The sequence below is a fragment of the Oryctolagus cuniculus genome, chromosome 2 (genome assembly GCF_051225735.1).
Source record: "Oryctolagus cuniculus isolate XC-2025 breed Fujian yellow rabbit chromosome 2, ASM5122573v1, whole genome shotgun sequence".
In the NCBI taxonomy this organism is placed as follows: domain Eukaryota; kingdom Metazoa; phylum Chordata; class Mammalia; order Lagomorpha; family Leporidae; genus Oryctolagus; species Oryctolagus cuniculus.
In genome coordinates, this window is record NC_142868.1 from 78,949,515 (window position 1) to 78,963,167 (window position 13,653).

At 42.7% G+C, this 13,653-nt stretch overlaps 1 long non-coding RNA gene across 5 annotated transcripts in view; it reads right to left on the bottom strand.

The window, feature by feature from the left end:
- Nucleotides 1-4,867: 4,867 nt before the first annotated feature.
- The window catches only part of LOC149127849 (uncharacterized), a 59,788-nt gene continuing 51,002 nt past the window's right edge, over nt 4,868-13,653 (bottom strand). For all 5 annotated transcript variants that reach the window (XR_016229973.1, XR_016229972.1, XR_016229970.1 and 2 more), the window contains exon 3: nt 4,868-5,385. This is a non-coding gene — a long non-coding RNA (uncharacterized LOC149127849). The remainder of the gene's footprint in view (nt 5,386-13,653) is intronic.

Sequence of the window (13,653 nt, forward strand, 5' to 3'; positions counted from 1 at the left end):
CCTCAAAGTACCAAATTAGGAGATTTTATAATCACCTAAAATAAACACAGAGAAAGATAAGAGACAAAATCCATCCATTACACATGGGAAATTAGAGATAGCATAATATGTACAATTTGCTTTTGAACAACTCAGAAAAATAAAACTTTCTGGTGATTTTTACCTATGTGTAGTTATTTTTCTCGGTTTCCTTTTGATCATGTTTCAAATTTTTCATAATAAAACTTCATTGTACTTTGAAAAATCGTATTTTGAATAATACCCATCTTCAACATAAACCATTAACAATAAGTCCAAGTGCTTTATAGGTCTTCTACTAACATAATAACATCTTCTAAACCCTTAAGAGAAAAACCTAAACAGCTGATCATATGGGAATGAGGAGATGCAAATAATTCCCGGAGAGTGGAGGGGGGATCAGAATGATAAGAGAAAAATGCTGATAACAAATAGATCAAAGTTGCTGCTTTGGAAGATAGCAGTGTGTTATGGGTTAAGAACATTCTGACCGCTCACCAAAAAACCTCACTGACAAGTTCTTCAGTATCTTTCTCTTATATTCCCCAGAGGCCTGTGTCGTAACTGTTTTAATTCTCTTAGTGTGTTCTACAGAGGTGATCTGGCCACTATTTTAATATGATCTCATGTATCATGTCCTGTGCAAACTCTTAAAAAAAACAAAGAAAAATCACTCTACCATCAAATCACATTTCTAATAATTCAAACCATAATAATAATAGCTCATTCGCTGCCCTGAACACTCTATCTACTAAATCTGTGGATTTTTTTGTTTTGGTTTTGTTTGTTTTTTATTGAAGGGTTCAAGCTCTACTAAGCTGCTGTATCAAGGTTTGGCTTCATAGTTGAATATCTTCACCCAGTGTTACTAATTAAAGATTCAGGAACATAGAGGTTATTTAATATGCCACTCTCAAATTATCCCACATTATTATAAAACACATCCAAACAGGACTGTAATACCTCATTCATTCATACCATCCAGAAAGATAAGAGACAGAATCTTCTGTTAAGCAATCTCCTTAAGTGAAAATCCCAAAGACACTGAGTAACTTTAGTGCTGCTCTTTCTTTGTTAAAGCATAGTAATCACTCCCACGTAATTTTATTTCACAGCTTGGAATTCATGTCCATACTCTTCTATCCTAAACCATGGGACAGAAAGAACGTCTAGAATAAATATACCTTTGATTTTGCCTGCTTTGTAGCTGTGTCAGGATAGGCAAGATTGGGTGACTGAGAAAAGAGCATTATAATGCTTATAATGTAGCTTATTCGGTCAGCTCTTCTAGAGGTCAATTTAGAATGTATCATTTCAATCCAAAATGAGGTATGGCTAGCTCTTTCATTGTTTCCTAACGAAACACATAATCTCTTCCAACTGTTCTGAAATGCCTTTGTCAGCCACCAGGCTGCCCAGATCAAGTCAGGGTTTTTTTTTGTTTGTTTGTTTTTGTTTTGTTTTGTTTTTTGAAAGTCAGAGTTACACAGAGAGAGGAGAGGCAGAGAGGTCTTCCATCCACTGGTTCACTCCCCAGATGGCCGCAACGGCTGGAACTGCGCTGATCCAAAGCCAGGAGCCAGGAGCTTCTTCCTGGTCTCCCACGTGGGTGCAGGGGCCCAAGGGCTTGGGCCATCTTCTACTGCTTTCCCAGGCCATAGCAGAGAGCTGGATCAAAAGTGGAGCAGCCGGGGCTAGAACCAGCGCCCATATGGGACACCGGCGCTTCAGGCCAGGGCATTAACCCACTGCGCCACAGCACAGGCCCCAAGTCAGGTTTTAATTTGCATGCCTTATTCAAGTCTTTTGGAGCAATCAATGTTCCTCTGGTCATGTGACATAAGTTTCTTGTTTCAAACTCCTTAGTTTATTAACAGGTCTGGCCATTCAAATTCAGTGATACACAATGGCAAATTATAATTTATTTTTCATTTGCAAGAATGAAACTCCCTACATAATTTTTGCTTAAAAAAAGATAAAATAAAGACATACTATTAATGTGGATAAGTAAGATGTTTGATATGGTTTCTCTTTTACAGGCATATTTAGGGACATTCATTACTGAAATTTCAATTAAATGTGTTGCTATAAGGTTTAATTTGAATGATGATGCTATCTCAGGAGGTAAACGGGAAGTAAAATTAAGCTTAATCATATGAGAGAGTTAATGAGAAAACATTGAGAGAAGTTATATGGGGTAATCATAAACTAAACCATGTGACACTTAGAGGGTTGTATTGTACTGCAAACTCTCCAGTGGCATTAAATCCCTAATTAGGGTCTTTCACAGCATTGGAATAAACAGAAGAGAAGTAAACTAAAGTAGGAAATGCTTTGCTGCTATTGTCTCCTAAACTCACAGAAAAGCTTTTCCTGGGTATTTGAGGATTGTCCTGGATGGGGAATAAACAGCCACGCCCATGGTCGTAGAGGATAGGCAGTTGTGCAGAATAAGAATAGCTCGTTTGGTGATCACTTAACCAAGAACCAAAAATGTCATGAAATTTTCATGCATCCTTGCATTTAATCCCCACGACAAGTTTATGCATTAGGATCTATAAATTTCGCCGTGAATACTGAGGGCACTGAGGCACAGAATAACTGGGAACAAGCAAGGTAATCCCAGTGCTAGCACATGATTTAAATTAAAACATCTCTTGTGGCCCAAAACACCCGCAGTCAAACTAGATCTATTCTTGTGCAGTCTCAGAGCAGTCTATAGTGACAAACATAATACTTTTTTTCTGGGATGGGGGTTTGGCCTACCAGTTAAGTTGTCAATTAAGACACCCACGTCAGAGTAACTGAATTCAGTGTCCAACTCTAGCTCTAGAACTCCAGCTTCCTGCTAGTGGGGTCTGCGGGAGATAGTTGATGGCCCACATCATTGTGTTTCTGTCGCCCACATGGGAAACCTGAATTGAATCCCCATCTCCCAGGTTTGCCTCCTCCAGCTGTTGTAGGTATTTGGAAAGGTAGCCATCAAATGGAATCTCTCTCTCTCCTTCTCCCTCCAAATAGATAAGTAACTTCCCCCTTAAATTCCTCCATAACTTATCTAATAGACTGTAGTAGGTAGGTAAATGAATGCTTTTTCAAAGTGCACATCAGGACCACAGCCTTCATACCTCTATCCAGTGATTCTAGATGTCTTCAATATAGTGAGTCTCTAGGAACCAACTGAATAAATATTTCTGCAGAAGAAAGTCTGAAGATAGTTAATCTAAATCAACCTATTGACAAGGATTCTCTCAACATAATTTAATATTAGTATATCACTTTGAACCTCAGCAAGAAATAGCATACTCGGAATTAGAATTTATCAAAGGATGTGATAAAGTTTAATGTTACCAACAAGACATGTGGCAAAATTTCAGAACCATCTATGGCAGAAAGCTATAAATCACCCAAGGCCTCTATTGAAAAGGGGGCAGGGGTGTTTCTCCGAGTCACGTGGGCAACAGAAGAGAGAATGCTCAACAGAATCTACAGTTTAAGGGAGGCAGTTCTACCAGACTATGGAAGGGCGTGGAGAAACCCGGATCACGTATTCCCACTCTCCAGTTTACTACTGCTGCCCTCTATTGGCTGACTGTGGCCTGAACCTAAAAGGCAAGAAAGTCTAAATCGCACAGTTCAGGGTCTATACCCTAGCACAGCAGGTTATGCATCCCATATGTGTGCCAATTGGAGTCCTGGCTGCTCTACTTCCCACCCATTCACCTGGGAAAGCAAGCAGAATATGGCCCAAGTGTTCAGGTTCCTGCCACCCGTGTGGGAGACCTAGATGGAGTTCCAGGCTCCTGCCATCAGCCTGGACCAAGCTTGAACTTTGTGATCATTTGGGGAGTGAACCAGAGATGGAAATCAATCAATCTGTGTGTAAAATTCTGCCTTAGAATAGATAAATAAATCTTAAAAACACAGAACAGAAAATAACAAGAGATAAGTTAATCAAATGGAGGATAACTACATTTCTTGCACACTTTAAAATTCAGCATCTATTCTCACCAGATTGGAAATCATAGAAACCACAAAGTTCAATGTCTCATCATAGGGTGGCCCTAAAGTACAATATTATATTAGACTTTGTAATGATGGAGAAATGAATCACTTGGCATAACACATATCCATTCTAGTACCTAACTATCAGTCACAGAATCAAAGTCAGTAATCATTTCTTTTCCCTTTTTCCACTGTTTTATTCCATATTCCCTTACTCTGTCCTGTACCTTAGCTGGTTGATGCTCTTTACCTAGTGGTGCAATTCAAAAAAATTCACTTGCATAGAATTCAAGTCCATGATGCCCCTGACTTCACTGATTGTCCTCATTACCATTAAAATTATAACTGGACAAAGGAATACAAAAGAATTTGTGATGAATTCACCAGGGCCAAATACACTACTTCTTTTCTGCTTTGTGTAGTGATCCCCTATAATAATTTAGAGCACCATAGCCTAGAAAAGAATCCTCTCATTTGCTTGTCAGTTCAGTGGAAGGGGAGTCCAAAATGACCAACTGGCTGTCTCATCTTCCAGGTAAACAGGACCATGACTGTAGTTGTTTCTCTCTCTGTCTCCACCTCCATCCCTTGTACTAAGATTTCCAATACAATTAAGCCCAGTTAGTGTAGATGGGAGGGCAAATATTGGGAATGGATTATTAGGTATCATACAGAGAGGGCACTCTTCTTTCTACCCATTGATGTAACAGCTATGGAGGAAATAGCACAAAATATGGTGTAACGTTAAGGAATATACCATAACCTGTAGATAAAGGCCTCAAATTTTATGGGTATTTTCTTTTCCTGAGACAGGCAGCTACCTCAGAAAGTGTGAGAACATGGAATTCAAATACGTTTATTTTGGTTTTGAAATTTTTGAAATCCATGCATAGTTTTTTCCTAATATCTGCTTTCCATGCAGTTTTGCAGATCCCATATATGACCGCAACTCAGTCGTCAGTCTGCCTTGTCTACCATTCTATCAGGTCAGCTGACTTTGGATGCTGAGCAGAGAGTAAGACAAATTCTGTGGCTCAGTCCCTGATGGAACAAAGACATAAGCCTCAGCAGGCGCCGTGGCTCACTTGGCTAATCCTCCTCCTGTGGCGCCGGCACCCCGGAGTTCTAGTCCGGGTTGGGGCGCTGAGTTCCAGTCCCGGTTGCTCCTCTTCCAGTCCAGCTCTCTGCTGTGGCCCGGGAAGGCAGTGGAGGATGGCCCAAGTGCTTGGGCCCTACACCCGCATGGGAGACCAGGTAGAAGCACCTGGCTCCTGGCTTCAGATCAGTGCAGCATGCCAGCTGTAGTGGCCATTTGCGGGGTGAACCAACAGAAGGAAGACCTTTCTCTCTCTCTCACTCTACCTGTCAAAAAAAAAAAAAAAAGCAAACAAAGACATAGACTTCAGCATTCTCATTGCCGAAAAGATAGATAAAAATCAGAATGTATTCCTTACCCATGAATCTCAATTCTGTCTCACACCCTACTGTCTTTGTACTGCACTCCCTCATTCTTCCCCAGGTTCAGTGCACCCCCACCCAGGAGGCCACTTGAAAGACCAGTGTAGAGCAAGTCACCCCTGCCTGCTGCCTCCTACCCCCACCCCCACTCCCACCCCCACTCCCACCCCCCCTCTAGCCCTCCTAAGACATGAAAAAGCCCAGCCTGCAGGGGTCTGGGCCTCCTGCTGCAGGTTCCATCAATGTGCACGCCAACAGTTGATCACCTCTGGATTTATTTTCTCTGAATAAATTTGGTCCGGTTGTAATATCATACCCTGCCTCCTCTCTGTTCTGTGCCTGTCTTCCTTACATTTTGGTGCCTCATGTAAGGAGGGGAGCAAAGGATTCAGCTTTTGGGTAAGAGCTGTGATTCCCTTCTCCCTTCTTCCAAACTCTCTCATTCTCTCTGTGGCTCACTGGATCTTCATTTTCCTTTCAAGAAAGAGACCGTGGATGCATGGGACTGGAAATAACTTGGTGGATGACAGAGCCTCTGATCAGGGCGACTCTGGTGAGGCTCAAACTTCCCCAGGTGAAAACTGGACCCCAACAGCCAGAAAGGGCATCCTAGAATCTACTTTCATTTCGGACCTGGCTTCTCCTTGAGGGGTAGGGGGTGCAGCTTCCAGGATTCCCCCAGCTGTCCCCCTTGGAGTGACCTGTTGGGCCTGGGAGGCATCATATGAGTTGAGAACATCCTTAGTCACTTTTTCACCTCCACTTGCACTTTCTCATCTTCCCAACGAATTTACAGCCAACAGGGTGCCTCCCTTAAAGGAGATTCCCATCTCTTGCAATTCTCTTCCAGCACCCTATGGATTGGTCCAGGCCTCACACCCAGCCGGGCCTTAGAGCCTATCCAAATATTATTAAGCTTAGAAAGCCCTTCCTGCCAGTTCCTAAAAACCGGGTTTTGAGTAACAGCACCTATTTGGATGGGTCCTCACAGAGGACTTAAAGGGCATATCTCTTGAGGGGGGTGCAAAGTAATCTAAAATGTAGATGGTTAAATGTAAATGATTAAAAAAAAAAAAAACATAGCCAGTCCATTAGAGTGTTAACTATTTAACCCTTATCCTCACCCCTAGGGAGAGAAAACCAGCCCCAGAGAGGATATGGGCCATGTAGCAAATTCCTACTTCTGCAAACTTCAGACAGTCTCAACATTTCCCTAACAGGTTATGGGTTCCTAGACACAGGGAAATAGCACAGTTCCTAAACCAGGGAGCCAAAGCAGAGCCTCCTCCTTTGGGAAAAACAAACAAAGCATAGCTTTCATCCATTGAAATGCTGCCATGAGTAGGGCTCTCACAAAGGGATTGCTACTTCAGGCCTTCAAAAAGGTCAGTATTCCTTCCCTCAAACAGGACAGATCTGTGGGAATGACTATTGATTGTCCGGCACCCACAGCTCTCCGAGAACACAGAGTTCCCCCAGCCATGGCTTAGCTACAGCCAAAACTCCAGAGGGATTGTAAGGAACAGGAGGGCAACTAGGAAGGGCAGTTGGCTGAGAGCCTGAGAACCCCCGGAGCTCACTTTGGCTTCCTGGCGGCCGGACTACAACCCGAGGACCTTGCCTCTCTTGGAGGGATGCCTGGTCACGCTGCCTACTGCTACATGAGGGGGCTTAGCTTCAGTTGCGGCTAATATTGGCCCTCCAGATAAACTCCTATGACTAGAGATAACGGGCAATCATGAGCGATAGGAGGTTCCAAGCACTCGGTGCAACAGCGCACCTACCCAACCCCAAGGCCAATCCTGCTAGGCCCAGACATGCAGTCTTCCCCATAAATGGGGCACCATGGCCTTTCCCTGTACTCTCTTCCAATCAACCCGGGTGGCCTGCTGCACCCACATAGGCACAGCCAGATATCTCTGACCTCCCCCATAAAGACCCCATTCCAAACCCTAAAGAAAGCTCCTCTACAAGTACCTGCCATAAGCCTTCCTAACCCACTTAAAATGTTCCTCTTCTATATCCATAGCTCTAAGGAAAATCTCTCGGTCTTCTGGCCCAAAAGGCTGGAAACTATTACACCCGTTGCCTATTTCTCCAAAAATTAGATGGGGTTTATCAAGGCTAGCCCCAGTGCCCAAGGGTCCTGGCCACAGTAGCCCTTCTAATATCTGAGGCCCAGAAGCTGATCCTTTATCAACCCTTACAGACCTGGTCCTCCCATGGATTGCAAGACCTCCTCAGCCACCGGATTTTTCAACCTATATCATCATCATCCATTCAAGTTCTTCACTCTACCCTTCTCCAGCCCACCACTACTTTTCAAGATTGCTCCTCTCTCAACCTAGCGACTCTCCTCCCCACTATCCTCTCTGATCTCCTCAAACCTCATTCCTGTCCTATCTTGATTTTTCCCTATGTTTTACTACCTCACAGACATCCCTATTCCTAAAGCCCCAGATTGGTTCATTGATGGCAGTGCTTCTAAAACTCCCCCCTTTCCCTGGATATGCAATAATTGAGGGGTACTGTGATGATACCACCTCCTCTTCACTGCATAGAGGCAGAGGCTAGACCCCTATCTCATGGCACTACCTCCCAACAGGCCAAATTGTTAGCTTTGATTCAAGCCTTCACCTTAGCCAAAAGAAAGATAGTCAATATATATATATACAGATTCCTGATATGCCTATAATATCATCTATTCCAATGCCTAGATATGGCAAGAAAGGGGCTTTCTGACAGCCCAAAGGACCCGTATAATAAATGGCAAGATGATTAAAGCTCTAGTTCATACTGCCCAGCTGCCAACAAAAGCTGTTATTATTCACTACAAAGGCCAACAGAAAAATAAACAATACCTATCTGAAGTTGACAATCAAGCTGATCTGACAGCTAAAGCAGCAGCTCATGGGGAAATGCTACCATTTTTCCTCTTTAACTTAGCTCCTGTATATTCAGACTTAGAAATCTCTCAGTTCCAACAATAAAGGGTATCCAGGAAGGACTCATGGTGGTTTCTAGATGAGAACCTAATACTCGCTGCTCCTCTCCAAGTTACCTTCCTAAAAAACCTTCGTTCTATCACTCAAACTCTCTTCCCTTCCTGAGATCACACATACGCCTGCCATAGGAGAAACTCTGCACAACATATCTCAGACATGTAGCATCTGTCTAATATCAGGCCACCCCCATTCCCCACTCACCAGGCCTGGGGATCACTCCCAGGCGAAGACTGGCAGATTGACTTCACCCATATGCCACATGTTACCTTCTGTTATGGTGGGTGGAAGCTTTCCCTACTAGTAAAAGAGCTTCCGTCACGTCCACTGTACTACTAAACCATATTCTCCCAAGATTTGGATTACCAGCTTCCACTCAGATAATGGACTGGAGTTTACTTCTCAAATTACTCAAATAGGGTCTGCCTCTCTTAGTATCTCATGGCATTTTCACATTCCCTATCGACCCCCTCTTTAGGAAAAGTAGAAAGGTGAATGGAATTTTAATACATGATCTAGCTAAACACTCTGCCCATGGAAGGCCCCTTCTTTCACCTAACTTCCCTCCCCTACAGAACTCTGAAGCCAGTCCTCCCCCTCTTACTTTCCTCCTCCTTACTGAAATGCACTCTCACTTCTGGACCTATGCAGACACACACCTACCCACACTGCACCCTCTGCCTCCCAACGATACTCCTACCTTTCAACCTCCCGACTGGGTTTATCTAAAACAAAATGAGGCTGCTCCAAAGCCAAAGTGGAGCGGGCCCTACCAGGTGATACTGACTACCCCCACCACTGCCAAACCCAATGGGCACCCCCGAGTACATTTTACCTCATTAAAACTAGTAACATCTCCTTCATACAAGTCTACCTCCACAGAGCCCACCTCTCTCAGCTTGACATGGCTCCACCCACAATATGAAAAGAACCACTTCATGTCCCTGAAAATTCCTGAATTCCACAGATTTCTCCAAATTATTCTACAGGAAAGCTACCGGTATTCATCTCCACCAATCTGCCTTTCCAACCTTGTCGCAGATTGCTGGCTCCAGGGAGATCTCTGTGACTTCACACCTACACAGATACCCTGTTTACCTTCTGTTTATGCTTCATATTATTCTACACCTTCACTCTGTTATTCTCTGCAGCTGTAATTCTAGCCCTAACTTGCCATAGGCTTGATGGCAATCACTCCCACCGACTGGACCTGTGGCTTAAACAAACAAACAAACAAAAACTTTTCTTAGCAATCTTTTCTCTCTAACCTGATCCTGATCCCCTATCATGGCTCCAAGCCCCCATATGTCTCACACACATTTCCTCCCAAAATTCTTACATTAACATTTCTTCTAGCCTGTTTTTTGAAGATAGTCCCAATGTCTCTTTATGTTGGATCTGCACACTCTAAGCTCTGGGAAAAGGCCCTTGGACTTGTTTATATTACAAGGACTTGAACCCTTCTGGCAGAACCCTGGGACATATCTCTCTTCTGGAATTCCCAGGAAGAAATGCCAGCACAGCTAGTGGGAGAAACACTGGTATTGTACAGGGAAATAAAAACCAGAGGATCCATCTGTTAAACCTGTCCAAGGCATTTTTGCTCTGGCCTTGATAACTGGTCAAGCTCTTTTATGCATCATGTGTGCTACCTTTCCTTCTTCCCATAGTGCGAGTTCATTACCCCACAACACCTGTGACCTAGCTGTCACTCTTCCAGGCCCACCCCCTCCTGGCCACCAGTACTTCTCACAACCAATGGAAGTGGCTGCATGGCATTTACTCATCATATTCCCCTGCCACATGAAAGCATAAAGATTATCTCTTACCATATGATCGTGTGTATGGGCCAGAAATTCACATTCTTTCTCTGTGGTAACCAGGCATACACCTGCCTCCCTACCAACTGGACAGGGACTTGTACACTTGCCTTCCTATTTCATCCTTTGTCCTATAACCTAGACCAATCTCTATTTTCTGTTCCTAAAACCCACCGTGTCAAGAGGGATTTCGGGCTCATCCCTTTGATAATCTCTCTGGGAATCTTTATAGGAATCGGAACAGGAATGACAGGACTAGCCATTTCAGTGCACAAGGCAAATAAAATCGAAGGTTTCTCTCTCAGTCTGAAAGCAAACATAAATGACCTAGCATAGCCACTGTCTCAGCTCCAGGACCAGGTGGTTTCATTGGCAGGACTGCTGGGGACTGGACCTCCTCACAGCTGAGGGGAGGACTTTGCCTCTTTTTAGGTAAAGAATGTTGCTTTCACACCAATGAACTGGGTGTGGTAAGAGATGGGATCCAACATGTAAAAAGACATGCTAACGAGATATATTCAGAAGGTAAATTCACCTCATTTTGGCCATATTTTCTGCCAAGGCAATGTCTAATATCTCCTTTTGTCCTCATAATCATAGTGCTCCTATTTCTGCCATGTATAATTAACTTATTCCAAAGGTTCTTGCAGGAATGAACAACCCCTATATCTCAAGCCATCTCTCAGGACAATACAAAACTGTTCTTCTTCAATCCAACCCCGACTATAGATCCTCACCTCATGTCTATGTCCCATATCAGCAGGAAGCAGCCAGAAAGAAACCAGCACGCTGTCTCCTTATCTATACCCAGAGTCATGAATGATGGAATGAAGGCATAAGCTTCGGCCATTCTCACTCATTGCCCAAAAGATAAAAATCAGAACATATTCCTTGTTCCTGATTCTCAATGCTGACTCACACCCTATTGTCTTTACATACCACCCCCATATTCTTCCCCAGGTTTGGAGACCTGGCAGCCACTTGAAAGACCACTATAGAGGAATTCACCTCCTCTGCCTGCTGTCCCCTACCCCCACTACCACCACCAGCCCTCCTAAGACATAAAAAGCCTAGCCTGCTGGGGTCTTGGCCTCCTGCCACCTCTTCTGACAATGTGTATGCTCCCAGTTGGTCATCTCTGTGGTTTTATTTTCTCTGAATAAATTCAATCTGGCTGTGAAATTCATACCCTGTGTCCTCTCTGTTCTGCACCTCTCTTCCTTATAGTTGCTAGCTCCCTTGAAAAAGATCTTTATTAGGAGCAATGTTGTGTTGACTAAGCAAGCAATGAATCATTCTGTAACGAATGAATGATGGCCCTGGTAGAAGTGTTGTGTTAGGGAATGGTCAGTCTATATTCAGAATTGCTCTCCATTTCTGTGAGAACAACCAATATTCCCTCATGAAGGAAGATAGCCTGTGTAATCAGTGAGCCACTGGAAAGCAGTGCCACCATATCTCAGAATTAGCCTCACTTTCAGAATCTGGGCATAAACTCTGTGTTGTTGAGCTCATGCATGGTCTCCATCTTTGCCTAGGTAGCCATCTGGTATATAGGCCCATTGAACAAGAAATAGAAGTCTATAAACAGTATACTGAAAACCACAAAACACATTTCTTCATCTGATTATTTAGAGACAGCTCTCTATAAAAATAAACATTTCAGTGCTTTGTGTGTATATTGATAGGTCTTATCCACGGGTGCCCCATCCCAAAACTCACCTAACAGAAATAGTCTAAGGTTGTCCTTACTAAGTCCTTGCTTAACTAGCCATCTTATGATTCATTGCTCAGAAATTAGTATCGAATCAAATCTTTCCAAATAAACTATACAGTAAAAGTTAGAGTGCAGATGTTGGCCAATGGGAATAGCTTCAGAGTTCTGTAGGGGAGGGAAGTTAGGTGAAAGAAGAGGCCTTCCATAGAGAATTTCCAGCAGGCTAAGCATTAACAACTTTCAGGGAAGAGATCTAATTCTTAGCAGAGCTAAAGGAAGAAGTTTCGCCCAGTCTAAGTGGAACTGGGCAGAGAGTTTAGTTAAAGCCTGTTTTAAAATTCCACTCATCTGTTCTACTTTTCCTAAAGAGGGGGTTGATACAGAATGTGAAAATGCCATAAGATATGATGAGAGGCAGACCCTATTTGAGTAATTCGAGAGAGAAATTCCGGTCAGTCATCTAATTGAATGGAAGCTGGTAATCCAAATCTTGGCAGACTATCGTTTAATAGTACAGTGGATGGAAGCTCTTTTATTAGTAGTAGGGAAAGCTTCCATCCACTCTGAGAAGGTGTCCACCGTAGCCAGAAGATTACATGTGGCATATGGGTGAAGTCAGTCTGCCAGTCTTTGACATAAAAACTTTGGAATACATTTTAATAGATGTTTTTCATGTATACACCCATGAATCATAGATCCCTAGATAATTGGAAGCCTTATTATGGGACAGTTTTCTATTTCATAGCTTATCTCTCACCCTTAGGGACACCACCTTTTTTTAAAATATTTATTTTTTATTTGAAAGGCAGAGTTAGAGAGAAGCGGTATATGTGTAGAGTACTAAGTAACAAGGGATATGGCTTGTCTTCTGCAGTAAAGTGAACACATGGGCATCCAGATCAGTTAAAGTTGGTACTAATTGACAATAATTACAATTAACCTCATTTTTGCACCTGCAAAATAAGTGATTTAACAGGAATATGATACAAGCCATTTCTTCATCTGTTTACTCTCTGATTGTCACTTTAATTTCCATTTGTGGTTAAACTTTGCTCTTGGATTATTATTGGGCTGGGGATGACAGTTCCACAGACTCCTATTTGTTCATCCTATCAAAATAATTTTCAGTGTATGGCTCAGGAAAACACTCTGGATTCTCATCATTACTACCGTATGTACATTCCAGTTGTAAATTCAGCACTTTGTGATAACCATTGTTTCTAATCCAAACTGTGGAAGAGACAAGGCCATATCTCCATTCAGCATCAGACCTCCATAGTTGTATTCTCTCCAAATATGATCCAAGGACAGTGGTGGGATTGTGATACTCTAGGATTTACTGTGCTTTAACACCAATATCTAATAATCTCTGTAGTGTCCAGGTATTTTTTAATCAGGACAAATTCAACTCAATATATGAAACCAAGATCACTGGAAGGTTTTAAAAGAAAACATAGTATAAATTATAGTCATCTTACAACTTTCTTCCTTGTAAGGAACTGAGTCCTTTTTCAACAAAGGGCTAAAGGTCTGTGAAGGAAACTTAATCTATGAACTAAGCAAATCGCTGTGAATACGTAAAATGTTGACAAGAATCTAACTCTGGAAAAAAATGTTTTGATTATTAGATCAA